Genomic DNA, 14,206 nt, shown 5'->3' with positions numbered 1-14,206 from the left:
GAAAGCAATTTTTGACACTTTTCTCTAGCAATGTGTCATCATTGCCTAGAAGTGCCCTTCTCATAGTGCATGGTCAATAAATATTTGTAAGACAACAAAGACAATGCAAGAGGCGTTAATCTGATCGAAATTAAATGTCACATCATTGTTTGTTCTCTTGGACATTGAAACATAGTATCCTTTGCTAGATAAAAATTCCAAATATAATTTAAACTCTTTGAGAATCTGAATTAAACTTCGCTCATTAGAAGGCCTCAATACATATTTGTTGCATTAGTAAACACATCTCCTCAAAAATCTTCAAAGAAATAGAAAAATTATTATGATATTTGAACAACTAGTTACTTATTGGTATACTTAATGTTAGTTAATACATCTAAAATATGTAATTATGTAGGCAAATACATCACAGAGAAAAATTAAAACTAATTCTGGATTACATAGAACAAAAACAGAGAGGAGAAGATGAAAAATGAAGACTCATGTTAATGCTTGCCTAGTCTTTTCTTTCTTGCTCTATATTTACTCTTTTACTGTCTACCATTGTATAAACACCAAGGAGAGATAAGTGATTCTAAAGATTCTCAAAGAAAAACCAAATCACCAATTGTTAATTGCACTATTAGCCATAATTTTGGAAAATGCACACGACAAAAATCTTTTCAGAGCAAAATCCATAATACAATGACATTAAAATAATAATTATGAAGTTATAATTTAAGAAATTTTTTTAAATCAAAGTGCAAAATACCAAGTTGACATATATGAAATGCATGTAAATAAGTTTCTGACCAGAAACGTTATCATCACTTCTGAATGTGTACTGACTTTTGTAGCTATTCTTTCTTCAATTTCTGAATGAAAATAATATTTGCAAGAGAGATTTTGATCTTCACTTTCAAGAAAAGATATGCTTAATAGTATACATGCCCTTAATTATAGAAAATCCTCATAAATAATATTCTTTGAATCATCATGCATGTCTCAGGACCAGTCAAAATATAGTTAGACACAGATCTTTTTAAAGATCAGAGTTACAAGACATTTTTCTTCCCAAGGTTTCCCAGCGGGAGATGGTAAAATATGCTTGGCCTAGTGGCCACTGAGTTAGCCCTTGCTACTAGTATCTAGTGCACACAAGATCTTCCAAAGACCACAAAGGGTGTGGATTTTTTGAGTGTTCTCAGCTGAAATATGATAGTTACAACTTCACTCAGTTCTGTAATTTGACTAAAATATCTGTCATCTATAAGAGCAATGATATTGACCTTTCTGTGGCTTTCGGATAAGTTCTATAAATAAAAAAAAAAAAAAAAGACATGGTTCAGGTCTTAAATTATAGTTATAAGCTTGAAATGTGTAGGCTAACTCAAAACAATTACGATTTTCTTTCATAAGCTGAGCTATTCGATCAAAGACGTACTATTCACATGTTCCAATCAATATGGATAAAATGCAAAATTAAAAATCAGACATAGTCCACAGATCAGAGGAAACCATCTTATTCATAATTGTGTTCTTTGATACCTGTTGGTTGCCGAACACAAGCAATTTTGTGTGACGTTATAGGAAAAGAATCAGAAGATTATTGAATCTCCTGGAGAGAAACAGCAGGAATCTTGTCTAAGCTATTCTTGATTGGTCCATACTCTTGAAATTTTGCTCTTGCAGAAAAAGAATACTAGAATATTTTCCAATCTCACATTAGTTTTTCAGTGAGTCAATTTAGAGCTAATAAGCATAGGCCATTTTTATATATTATTTTTCAGGCTACATTACTTCATACTACTATTAACAGAACTATGGATCATAAAATTCCATGTGATTACTTTCATTTCTACTTATAGGGTGCTTCTGAACACAGACAATTAAAAAAAACTTACTATGAAAAAGAATTTTGAAGAAAAAGAGAATATATAAACTATAGCAATTGAAAAAAAATGCCTTTGCCAATATGACAGTTTTCTGAAAATTTATGCATAAAGTCATTTATAATTTTTAGAAGTAAGTTATGATTAAGGAAAAATACTTTAAAAAACATGGTTTATATGTTTTTAGTAAATTTGCACTGTCCTAAAATATTATTTCTTTGTAGGTATATCTGTATACACACATATGCACACGCATGCACATGCACACACACACCACATATTCTTCTCTGATACATAAAGCTTATAAAGTTAAATTCTTAAAATCAGTAACCTCTAATAATTTCAATAGGAAAATAAATGGAAAAATAAAATGTATGGTTTTATTTCTTCCAAATATTTTAGGAAGTTTCTTTACACTACAGTTGTAAATAGAGGAAGTTTATGTAAAGTCAATTATGAAAAATTTCATCAACGCGAGAGATGTTGTGAGTTTTTTAAAACTTGGCCTTTTTCAGTCATGCTGTTCTCCTCACTCATCCTACTTAGTGCAACTGTATGTGTTATAGTCCAGCTCAAACTGCTTCTCCTTGAAGCTTCCCCTGATGAACCTAGAGAGCAGGAATCTCTTCCATCAATGAGCAAACATAGGACTTTTAATAACTCTCACTTATTTTTTCCTATGCTACTATACGACACTTATTTGTATACTTGTCTTATTTTTGTATTCGTGTATTCATTCATTCAACAATGCCTGCTACCTTCTGGTTACTGGTGCAGACACTGGGGATACAACTTGAACAAAATGAAGACGTGTACTCAAGGACTTCTATTTGTACCTTAGGCAAACAATGACAGTGTAATTCTTTGTGTCAGCCTTTGGGGTATATGAGGGAATGAAGTAAGGGGCAAGTGGGTAAGGATGCTGTTTACTATAGGGTGGCCTAGGAAGGCCTTTGTGATCGGGTGCCTTGTCTCATCTGCTTCATGGAAATGTCACATATTGTCACATAGTGTCTGTGGCTTATATTTCTTTATACAACCTCCAGGGTTCCCACCTATTACAGAGAATGCCTATACCCATTTATGGTGTTTTCCTTCCACAGAGAAGAAACATAGCACTTCTGGCCTCTCTATTCCTCAGTCATCCTCCCATAATATTTAAGGTTCAGTTCAGGGTAATGATCCAAGCCTAGCTCTGTCCTTTCCTCTGCTCTTCTTCTTGGGAGCCGGCTTCTACAAAGAGCACGCACTTTTTATTATTCTCAGTCATTTGGTGAAGATCCAACCCCTGTGAGAGAAGACACAGGATGATTCCATACTGTTGTTGACTGAGTGGCTCTGTCTATAGCCAGGGTCTGTTGTTGGGAAGACCACTATCCCACAGGTATAAGTCACAGCCTTAAATGTCTACTTCATCATTTATAAATACTATAATTTGCTCCCATCTGCTTAACTTACTTTTTTTAATTTCTCAATTCATTTGGAATCCAATGAGGAAAAGAGAGGTCATTCAAAGCACCATATTTAGGAATTATGCAGAGAAGACTGCTCTAGAAAAAAAAGGTCCAGAAAAGAAGAAACAGAGATGAAGGAAGAAACCCAGGAGTATCTCTTATCAAGGAATCTAAAAAATAGTAGCTCATTTGACAAAGGGAGAATCAGCCATTGGATTAAATATCTCTGAAAGCTCCAGTAAAGTGAGGAGATAAAAAGTATGTCCCTTTGGACTTGGCAACATGAAACTCGTCTGGAACAATGGAAAGGATAGTTTCAGTGAAAGGGACAAGGATGAAGCTATTTTGGAGTGAGACGAAGAGTGGAAAGGCAGAGAGCAAGCACCAACAATGCATGAGGGTGCATGCTTGGCAATGGTGTCTGTAAATGCTGAAGGCTTTTGTGAAATGAAGGAAGAGTTGTCTTTTTAAACAAATTTCTGGAGTAATTATATGCTAATGAAATTATCTTTTAGAGAGAATTATATTGATGATATATATGAGAAAGAGGTGAAAATCAATGGAGTGAAGTTTCTGAGAACAGGAGAGTCTGGGATCAGAGAACATATGGAGGAATTGGCCTTTGCTAGAAGAGATGCTTTATCCATGGGACTAAATAGGAAGAGGAAGATGGTGTCATTCAAACACTAGAAAGATGAAAAACTCCTCCCTGTCTAATCTTGCAATCACAACAAAGTATGAACTGAGAACATGAGTTGGAAGGAGGTGTAGTGGGGGGAGGTGGAATTGGAAATCTGGGCACATGAGAAAATGTGTGCAATACCGTTTGTAGAAAATGGGAAAACAAACTTGAAAGAACTAACGAGGAAAACAAAGTGGAATTATTGGGTGTGCTTGAGGGCCTATCTGAGTTTGCTGTTCATTTCCTCTAACACTATTCTCAGCCCTGTGATTTTCAAGGATTCTCCTTTGCAGTGAAGCCAACTTAGTGACTTATCTTTCTGCACTTGTATCGTCTGTGTTTTGTTCTCTCTTTCCTCCTCATTGTCATCTGATCCTCGCTCCTCTTTGCTTTCTCCTTTATTCAATAATTTCTTACAGAAACATCCTTCTACCAATGATGTAATTAAATTAGCTAGAATATGCGAAAATATTTAGCGGCATTCCTGACAAACAATAGTTTAATTCTAGTTAATTGTTAGTTTTTTTCTAGAGATGTAATTTTCTTTGAGGGAAAATTCACTTAATGGAGAGTGAATTCTGAAGCAAGTGCTATGCTGCCTCTTAATATTATAAGGAGACAGCTGCAAATCGATTATATAGAAATTTATTTAGACTGACTCCTGTTATATTCCCAATAAAAGCAAAGCATGTATTAAACCTATGAGATGTTTTAGTAAACTCTTTCTTTAAATTTCTAGAGTCCTGAAACAGATGCCTTTTACTAAATTAATAATAGCTTGTTGAAGACAAGTGGGACTCCTTAAAGCCTTTTAGCTTAGTGTTAAGAGTGAGAGATAAAACACCTAACACCAGATAAAAGGAAAAAACAAAAATGTTTCCACTCCCACTTCCTTTCTTTAGAAAACTTTGCAAAATGAAAATTAAATGTATGTCAATGCTGTCCTCACAAACCACATTCAACTTTCATTAAACATATATATTTGAGGATGTACAAGTGAAAGCTGTGGCAAAAATTGTTAAATTTTCATCAGTATCAATTATTTTCTTCTTCCCTTTAGGATTGTTCCCCCCAATTTTATCTGGGCATAAAGCCACAGAGAAGACATTTCCTCTCCCGGCAGCTCCTGCAGCTCAAGTTGGTATGTGATTAAGATTTTAGGTCAAGAAGAAGTGAAAGGGGATGAAAAGCGAAATTTCTCAATTACAACTTAAAAAATAAAATTATGTTCCAGTTGACATAAACTTTGTAGCTGCTCAATGAACACATTTCTTTTTCTTCCTCACGCAAAGCTAGATTTTCTTGCCCAGTCCCCCTTTTGGGCAGGGCTGCCACGTGGCTGCATTCTAGAGGACAGAATGTTCTGGAAAGGATCTGTGCCAATCCACTGCTCCATTAATAGCTCCCAAATTTCTCCTTCATGACCTTTTTCCCCCAACAGCCTGGAGGAAGACAAGCATGACAAGCCTGTAATTCGCAGGTTGACAATAATGAAATCACAAGACAGGGGCCTGGATTCTTGAAGAACCTCTTAGAAGAGATCCACCCACTTGACAGGAACACCTGTTTGGGATTTTATATGATTAAGCAATAAACTTCAGGTGGTAAATCCACTGAGCTCTAGGGGTTTATCTTTGGGGCTGTAAGCATTACCTTCACTAAGAGTTTGTGCCCTCTCTTCCTCACTTCCCCAGGCTGAAATACACTCCCATGTGGGTGAGCCAGCCTCCAAGACCGTGAGAATGACAGCAACTGGGTCCCTCTAACAGTCACCCATGACACCATGGACTGATATGAACTGCCTTGCTACGTCTGGACTCTTATTTGAAGTAAAAACAAACATCTATTATCTTTGAGCCACTGTATTATGGAAGCTCTTTGTACCCAACATCTGATACCCTAATTCAAGGGCTCTCATAACTTAGCTTGTATCGGCATCACCTGTAGGGCCTGTTAAAACACAGATTGCTCTTAAACAGATTTCAACACCCATGTTGAAACATCAGATACAAAGATAGCATTGTAAGAAAATGTAGAGAATTACCTATGTGACATTATGGTATTATAATCCTTGAAATAGGTTTATGCATAAGAAATGAGGTCTGAAAGAATTAAAAAGCTAAACCCTAGAATACAGTTGTGATGCTAACCATGCTACGCTTAATTTATTCTTAAATGAACTAGAGCCTGTGCACTGATATCGAAACACACTACCCTCAAAAGTGGCACACCTTGCCTCTACCTCAACTATTCAAATATAAAACTGTGAGCTTTTTAATGTAATAAATTTCATCAGATATGAGAATGATATTAGAATCATGGCTTCTCAGTATTTGAATGGAATTATCTTCATTTCATTCTTCGGTCAACTTTATGTGTTTTAGAGCAGTTTGGATTTTAAGGAAATCTCGGAAGCCAAGTGTAAACATATTCATGTCAATAAAAACACAGCCAAGTACATGAGCTACTGATGATGGGTGTAGACTAATATATGGAATAAAAAGAGAGTTGAACTACTACAAAAAGAATCAGGCTTATTCTTGACCCTGGTATTAATGGAAAAGTCAATTCATATTGTTTGGTTTTTTAACCTTCATTTATAAAATAACAATCATATTCCTTGTCATGATGACCTCACTAAGTTTGTATTAAGTGGGTGGAAATGTCTTGTAAAGTGTTATGCAAATATGCTTATTTGGATGGTCTTGTTCATAATTTAAATATAAGTGAAGCCAAATGAGCACACGCTTCCTTTTGTTAAGAGCATTCTGGCCATTAATTTATTTTTGAATATTATCTATTTGTCTAGAATAAGAAGCAAGCTAATTAGGAAAGAAGTTACTTCATGTGTATTTGTGTGTGTGCACATTTACTCTCTTATTTTACTTTTCTTTGCCAGTAAAGTGAAGAAAATATTGTTTGCAAACATGACAAATCTAAGTAGCCAAATGAGAACACTTACTCCAAAGGGAATGGTTTTGCTTTATAGACAAATTAAAAACCAGCTGTGCCAGACTTTATGGAAAACATTACACGCCAACTGATTTGTCCACAAATGAATCATTTCAATGAGTGCGATACATAATGCTGCAGGTGGCATTTACTTTGACAAATTAGGTTTATTAAGGTGATTGAATGAAAAAAAAAAACTTCCTCTGTAAGAGAATTTAAAATTGCTATAATATGCTATCTTTTAAGTTTAAAAGGAAGGGTTTTTTTCTACAGTTAATTGAGTGTCTTAGATTTTCTATTGCTTTAACACGAGATACAACATAGATAATACACAATAATGCGTGGTAATTTAGATAAGAGTTCTATAGTACAAAGTGGAAAATCCACAAACAGGAGTCCTATTGGCAACAAGCCATCCTTGTGTAAGATAGATAGACGATAGATAGAGCTATTATAGGTATAGCATAGATTTAGAGTTTAAACCGTGATCCCAAATTTTCTGCTGCTATAATCTTGTTAGAATTATGTCATTTCCCTCACTCTCACTTTCCAAAACTTTACCTACCTATAAATGCATCAATATGTATCTTGATTGTCTGTAAGAACATTAAATAAAAATGATATAAAGAAAGAAATTCCCTTTGCCCACACAGTTTTGATCACTTAGTCACATTTTGTGGTTAACATCACATGAAGAACTTTCTCAGTACATGTGTCCTCAGTCAGTTCAGTCAAAATCAATAATTATGTGATAAAAATGCACTAGTCTAGATATGGTAACCTCCATTTTAAATCAAATTATAGCTTTGAACTTAACGATGGAGAAAAAATAAAGGAACTCATTATCAATTCCATGAGTTATTCAATACCTTGGAACATTACCTTTGGTTGAGAAAGAAAGCTTTAAGAAAGTCATTTTTCATTCTCTGAGAGGTGTAATTATTTAACTCATTAACAGGAGTCAAACTGACTGCTAAATTTTCAATGATTCATACTTAGTAACTAAAATTTGAATATTTTTCTAGTACCTTCTTTCATAATGCCAGCTTTGAAAACTGAGAAATGATATAGGACAGTAAGTTTGTAACACTAATGAATGTTCTTTTTAATGCAAAAAGGGTAACCTAAAATACTTCTCATTAAAAAAACTCAATTCATCACAGCAGGTTTGAAAACCCGGTGCAATCTGAGTTTTACAAAAAAGCTAATATTAAAGCTCTCATTAATCTCTCATCTAAGATGATAGAAATTCCAAAAGTCCTTGAAATACTTTATAGGCTTTCAAAGTATTACTTATAAAGCTATTCCTTTTACAAAATATATTTCATACATCCAAAGTCACACTAAAGCCTCAGCTTGCTTTGTCTACTTCTCCATTGTTCCATGTCTAAAGGTTGACTAAAAGTAGAGATATATTAAATACGTATTAACAGTAAATACTGATTGTTGTGTACAATAATCAGTTAACAAATAACTAAGATATACTTTTGTTTACACTTATAGGAATATGTTAGCTGTTAGTATTTTAAATCTCCCTTTCATCTTATGATTATATACATCCTATGCACACACACACACACACACACACACACTCATTTATATATGTATTATATCATTTTTATTGACTCTAAGATGCATAATTTTCAAGATTATCGACTTTCTGACATCATAATACTTTTCATAATAGCTGAAGTCTTACAATTGCTGGTGGGTAGGCAGGAATAATAACGTAGTTGTCATTGTCTGTCATTTGACTTGTATTTGCCCCTTTGCATATACATCAAGGTGCTATAAATATTTAATAAAATTCTATGTTTTAAGACTATGTCATATTACAGTTTAGTTGGCAAGGTTTTTTTTTTCTTCCTTATTAATACACAAGATAATGGTGACTTATCAATTCATCAGTGGCATTGGATCCAATAATATACACAATAAATGCATAGACACATTTGACTTTGAATTCATTTCCAAGCATATTTCCCCCCAACTCAATTTCATTTAAAAGTGATTTGTACTCATTCTTTCCATTTCCTCCTTGCCCATTCACTGTTCAATGTATTGTCTGCCTTCTGTTGCCACCACTGGATAAAACTCTTTGGGAAAATGTAAGCAATGACTTGAATATTTAGTTCTCACCTTTTGAATCCTTCCTGCTTTTCAAACTTTTGACTATCCTTTTCTTCTTGAAATTATTTTCTCCCTTAGGCTTTTAGCACATTCCTTAATCTTACCCAATATTTATTACCATTATTGCTCAATCTTGTACAATGCAATTTCTTCTCTAGGCCGCTTAAGTCTTGCTATTCCTTAGTCTTGTTTTCAGTATTCTTCTCATCCAATTCTGCTAACTTCCTCTTAATTTTATTTAACAATATACTTTCAAACATCACTGTTTGCTAATAACTCCCAAATCAATACAGTTTTCCCAGACATCTCTCTTGATAATCAAAGTGTACATATCCAAAATTTTGTCATATATGTTCCTCCGACAATCACAAATTCATATCAAACTCCAAATAGGTAACTATAATCATTTAAAAGGATTCTAGTAGGAAATATACTTTGATCTGCACATTCAAATATTATGTCATCCCAGCTTTTATACTTTTATCTATATCATAATCTATGTTTTTTTCTCAACCAATATCCAGGCTCTGACAGACAGTTCTTGCTTGGAGTCCTTAATTCAGGTGCCATCAGATAGTGTTAGGCTAGAGTCAACTGAAGTCTTAACTGGTCTGTTCACCCCACGCGGATTACTCACATGGCTAGGAGACTGGAAGATCAGAGGTCAGCTCGCACTGTCAACCAGGTCACCTCCACCACACTTCTGCATACGGCTCGGGTTTCTTACAGCATGATGGCTGAGTTCAGAAGGTGAGCAACTCATCTACAAATGTTCCAAGACAGGTTATGGAAGCTGCCAGGCCAGTTAAGGATACACCTAAAGTAAGCAAAGCATCCTTCTCCATGTAACCTGTCGGTCAAGGCAATCACAGGACCCTTCCAAGGTTGAAAACAAGGAGAAATAAACTCCATCTCCTGATGGAGAAGGGGCAATATCACTTCACAGAACAGTGTGATGGGAGATACTGCAACGGCAACATTTAGAAAATAAAATCGGCCACAATATTTACAATTAATTGAAGACTTTAGGAAAACTCGTTAATGTCCTACATGGGCTATTGACCCTGGGACAGAGGCAAAGAAAGAGAAAGATAAAATGGCAAGGAGGAACTGGATGCCAAATAAGACTAGAAGTGAAAAGCAGGTCAAAATATACAAAACCTAAGAAGCACTATTAAGGATCTTGCTCTTACCAAAAATTAATAGGATCTCTTTTAAGAGTTTTAATCAAGTTGATAAAGCCAACATATATTTTTTCTGATAATTGCGCTGTGTCTATGAATCAATTATCTTATGTTATCATTGTGACGGCTGTGTCAGAGAAGTACTACAATTACGACTTTTTTATGAATGAGGAAATTGAGATTCACTTACACTAAAAGCAAAAAAAAACCCCAAAAAATCTTACTCACAGTCAGACGTTTTGTAAATGTCGGAGCTGGACCATGAGAGAGTCCTGGACTGATGGCTCCATCACACGATCACTTAGCCACAGTCTGGAGTTGTTATGCGCAGCACCTCGGCTTGCTTTCCCTAAGCACACCTCAAATTGAAAGGGAGGTAAAGCCTCATCAGTGAAACAGGCAAATGCTGGGGTAGTGAGTCATCTCCAGCTCTGAGAAGGGGAAATGCCTAGAGCAAGGGCTACAGCCTTCACAGCCCCTCCAGTTTCCAGTTCCAATATTGTTTCCTGGAATGAACTTTTACAACCAGGAAGAAGCTATTTAAAACCTTCATTACGAAACTTTAGCATCTCACCATGAAGGATATTTAAAAGCAAAATGACCTGAAGCAGGTGTGAGTAATCTGTGGCTAGAACAGAGCTCTGCTCCAGGCACAAGCACTGCTGTAGGTAAAGTGCTGAAGAAGAGGAAGACTACAGGCTATTTATCCATGGTGGCAGCACAGCTTGGGGTAAGGCAGAGCTAAGACGACCACTCTGTCTTTGTGAAGATGCCAGAGGAATCCACCAAAGGTAGGAGTTGCTAAACTCAAATATGGAGTTAATGGGAGACCAATTTGAAATTATTTAGGAATAACGATCAACTTATGGAGACGGAGGCCCTGAGTTCAGTGCACAGGAACAGCAATCATGAGGCCAATGCCCTAGGACTGGCAGGGCAGGGAGAGGGAGAGTCTAATACATGCAGTGCCCTTGATTGGAGGTTTCTCAATCCAGACACTCTCTGGATTGTTTTGGTGTTTAGGGGAGGTTCTTCTCCAGCCGCTGTAGGGCAGCAGAATTTGCTACCCCAAAATGTGTCTCATTGGCTTGATCATTTTTAAGGACAAAAGACTCAGGAAGACACTTTGACCTTCCTCCAAACTGCCTAAAAGAATTTAATATAGAGGGCCCATTCCAGGAAGGAGCTCTCACCAAAGATAACTATAGTGTAATATGAACTAGGTGTGGTAAACAGGGAGGAGCCTAGCAAGGCCCATTTGATCACCATCCTCTTCATGTCCCACTGTCCTTGCAAGGCATGAGACACGTTTAACAAATATTTGCTTTTCCATCTCCATGTGAATTGCCTTCCTCCCCTCTGAAGGCCTAAACCACTACCCTCAACATCCTCCTTTGTCTTTAGCTGAAGATGGTATTTAAGGTGGTGGCTTTGGCCATTTTGGCAAGTTACTCTGTTTTCCTGGGTTTCTCCCATGGATACACATTATTAAATTTGTTTCCTTTTCTCCTATTGTTCTGTCTCATGTCAATTTAATTCTTAGACCAGCCACAGGAATCTAGAGGTGCAGAGGACTATTCCTCCCCTACACCACTCAATTCCCCAACATTCACCTCTATAGGCAGTGGTGCCATTGTTAGGTCTAGGAAGACAAATGTCACAGAAGACATCTCAGTGCAAGCCCAGGCAAACTGAGGCATTCTGACCCAATTCCTGAGTGAGGAGCCATCCTAAGTCTTGAAAATAGGACCTATCACTGTGAAACCAGATGAGCCTGTATTCCATATCACCTTATATGCACTCACTAAATCACAATCCATCTGAACACAAACAACTAATAGCAAGCTGGCATGCAGTACCTATGTCTCTTTTTTCTTTTTCACTCATTTCCCACTCTCTGAACACAACTCCAGTATTGAGATTTTTAAGAAATTCAATTCATTCTACAGAAAACTGTAACTTGCTGCAAAGGCATATTATGAAATAATTTGTCACATTTGCTCAATTTGATCATTTGATAGAAAAGAATATTTAGTTTAATGATTGGTCACCAAAAAAAGTGGTTAGTGTCAATGTTGCTATGCAGAAATATACTAACTCTTTTCAAATCAATATAATGATTGGTATTTTTGCCATCAACATTATTCGAATTAAACATACCCTTAAACTCATCCAGTTATTGGAAACAATAAAACACTTTCAATATATACTTTATATATATGATATGGGTACATTACCCAATTTATTAAATAGCTAAACTAAGCAAATATCCTTCAAAATACCATTTTGTATAAGGATAGACTACCATATAGGATTTAATGGAAATACAAAATGTATTTTGCAAAATGTCAGAGATGCAAAATGTCAGGAATGTTCTGGCAACCAAACAACAGAAAATGTTTTTGTTTCTCCTTAGGAAAAACAATCTTTTTGAAAGATTGAAAAACTGCCTTAAAATATATGTATATAGCCAATTTACATCTTAGCAAACTAGTTCTTTAATTACGCATACTTACATATAAATTGCAAAAATATATTGTGAGTCATTTATCCCCTAAGTTTGTTCTTTCTATATTTAGGAATCTGAAATAAGCACATTAAGATGTAACTAATATAATGTGAACAAAAGATAAAGAGTCTATAGGTATTTCAGTTAAGTTTCACTATCTCTGTTAAAATACTTGAAAGTAAGCCTAAGACCATGCTTCCCAACCTGGAATATGTATTATGGTTGGTAGGCAGAATTCTAAGATGTCACTGTGGTTCCTACCTCCTTGTTTCAATGCTTCTGTGTAATATCTGCCTTTTAGTGTGGACGTGACTAACAACTTGCTTCTAACCTGTAAACTGTGCCAAAGAGATTTTGCAGATATAATTTGGGTCCCTATCAGTTGACTCTAGGTTAATCAAAAGGGAGATTATCCTGGGTAGGTCTGACCTATTGAGAGTCTTTAAAAGAGAATCTAGAGGTGATATACTCGAAACAGAAGAGACTATCTCTTTCTTTATGGTCCTGAAGAAATAAGCTGCCATGAGTTTTACAACTTCAAGGAAATGAATGCTGTCAACAACCACATGAATTTAGAACAGGATCTGGCGATACAGGTGAAACTGTAGCCCCAGCCGACACCTTCCTTACAGCTTTGTGAGAACCTGAGAAGACAATCCAGTTGATCTGTGCTCAGACCTCTGACTTACAGAGACGGCAAAATAATAAGTGGCTGTTGTTCGAAGCCACTAAATTTATGGTAATTTGCTATGCAGCAATAGAAAACAAATACATGGGGTATGCAAGTGTATGTTCAATGTCACAAGATGATAAACATGGACCAACTTAATGGAAATTGTATGTTTTCTCAGATTTTTGGGAAGAATCATTATGTCTTTAAATTTTTTAAGAAACACACTTATTTTATGGATGAAAATTCAAAATTTACATAAACTTTTAAGGTGTAACCTGAGTCTTCAAAGATATACAAAATTTACTAAATTCTGAGCCCATTGAGGGTTGTTTTTTCCTTCCCTCCAGCCTTAGGTGTGGTGAATGAAAAGATGAACATTTCTCCATCTTCCATGCCTGATTTAGTTCTGGTCTTGACTGGATGTCTTTTTAAGCATATTGTTGAGATTCACCAAATAAAAGATAACCTAGGGGCTGTTTGGGGTTGCCATGTTTGAAGGTCTTATCTAATAGTTTTAGCAGAGTATGTGACATATATCTGGATTCCTTATAAATAAACCAGCAATTTCTGGATATGAGCCACAGAAGCACTGGAATAGAAATTTGTCATGTAGCTTCTTTAGCTATATGATGGATGGGGTATAAAAACTTAAAGATTCCAACATTCAGTGACTCCCAAGGGCTATCTTGGATAGAGCAGATTGTTCATGCTCCCAAAATGCATCCCATTGCAAAAGAATGGAATTTCTCTG

The sequence above is a fragment of the Equus asinus genome, chromosome 30 (genome assembly GCF_041296235.1).
Source record: "Equus asinus isolate D_3611 breed Donkey chromosome 30, EquAss-T2T_v2, whole genome shotgun sequence".
Lineage (NCBI taxonomy): Eukaryota > Metazoa > Chordata > Mammalia > Perissodactyla > Equidae > Equus > Equus asinus.
The sequence above is the reverse complement of the archived record's forward strand: the minus strand, read 5'-3'. Positions refer to the sequence as shown.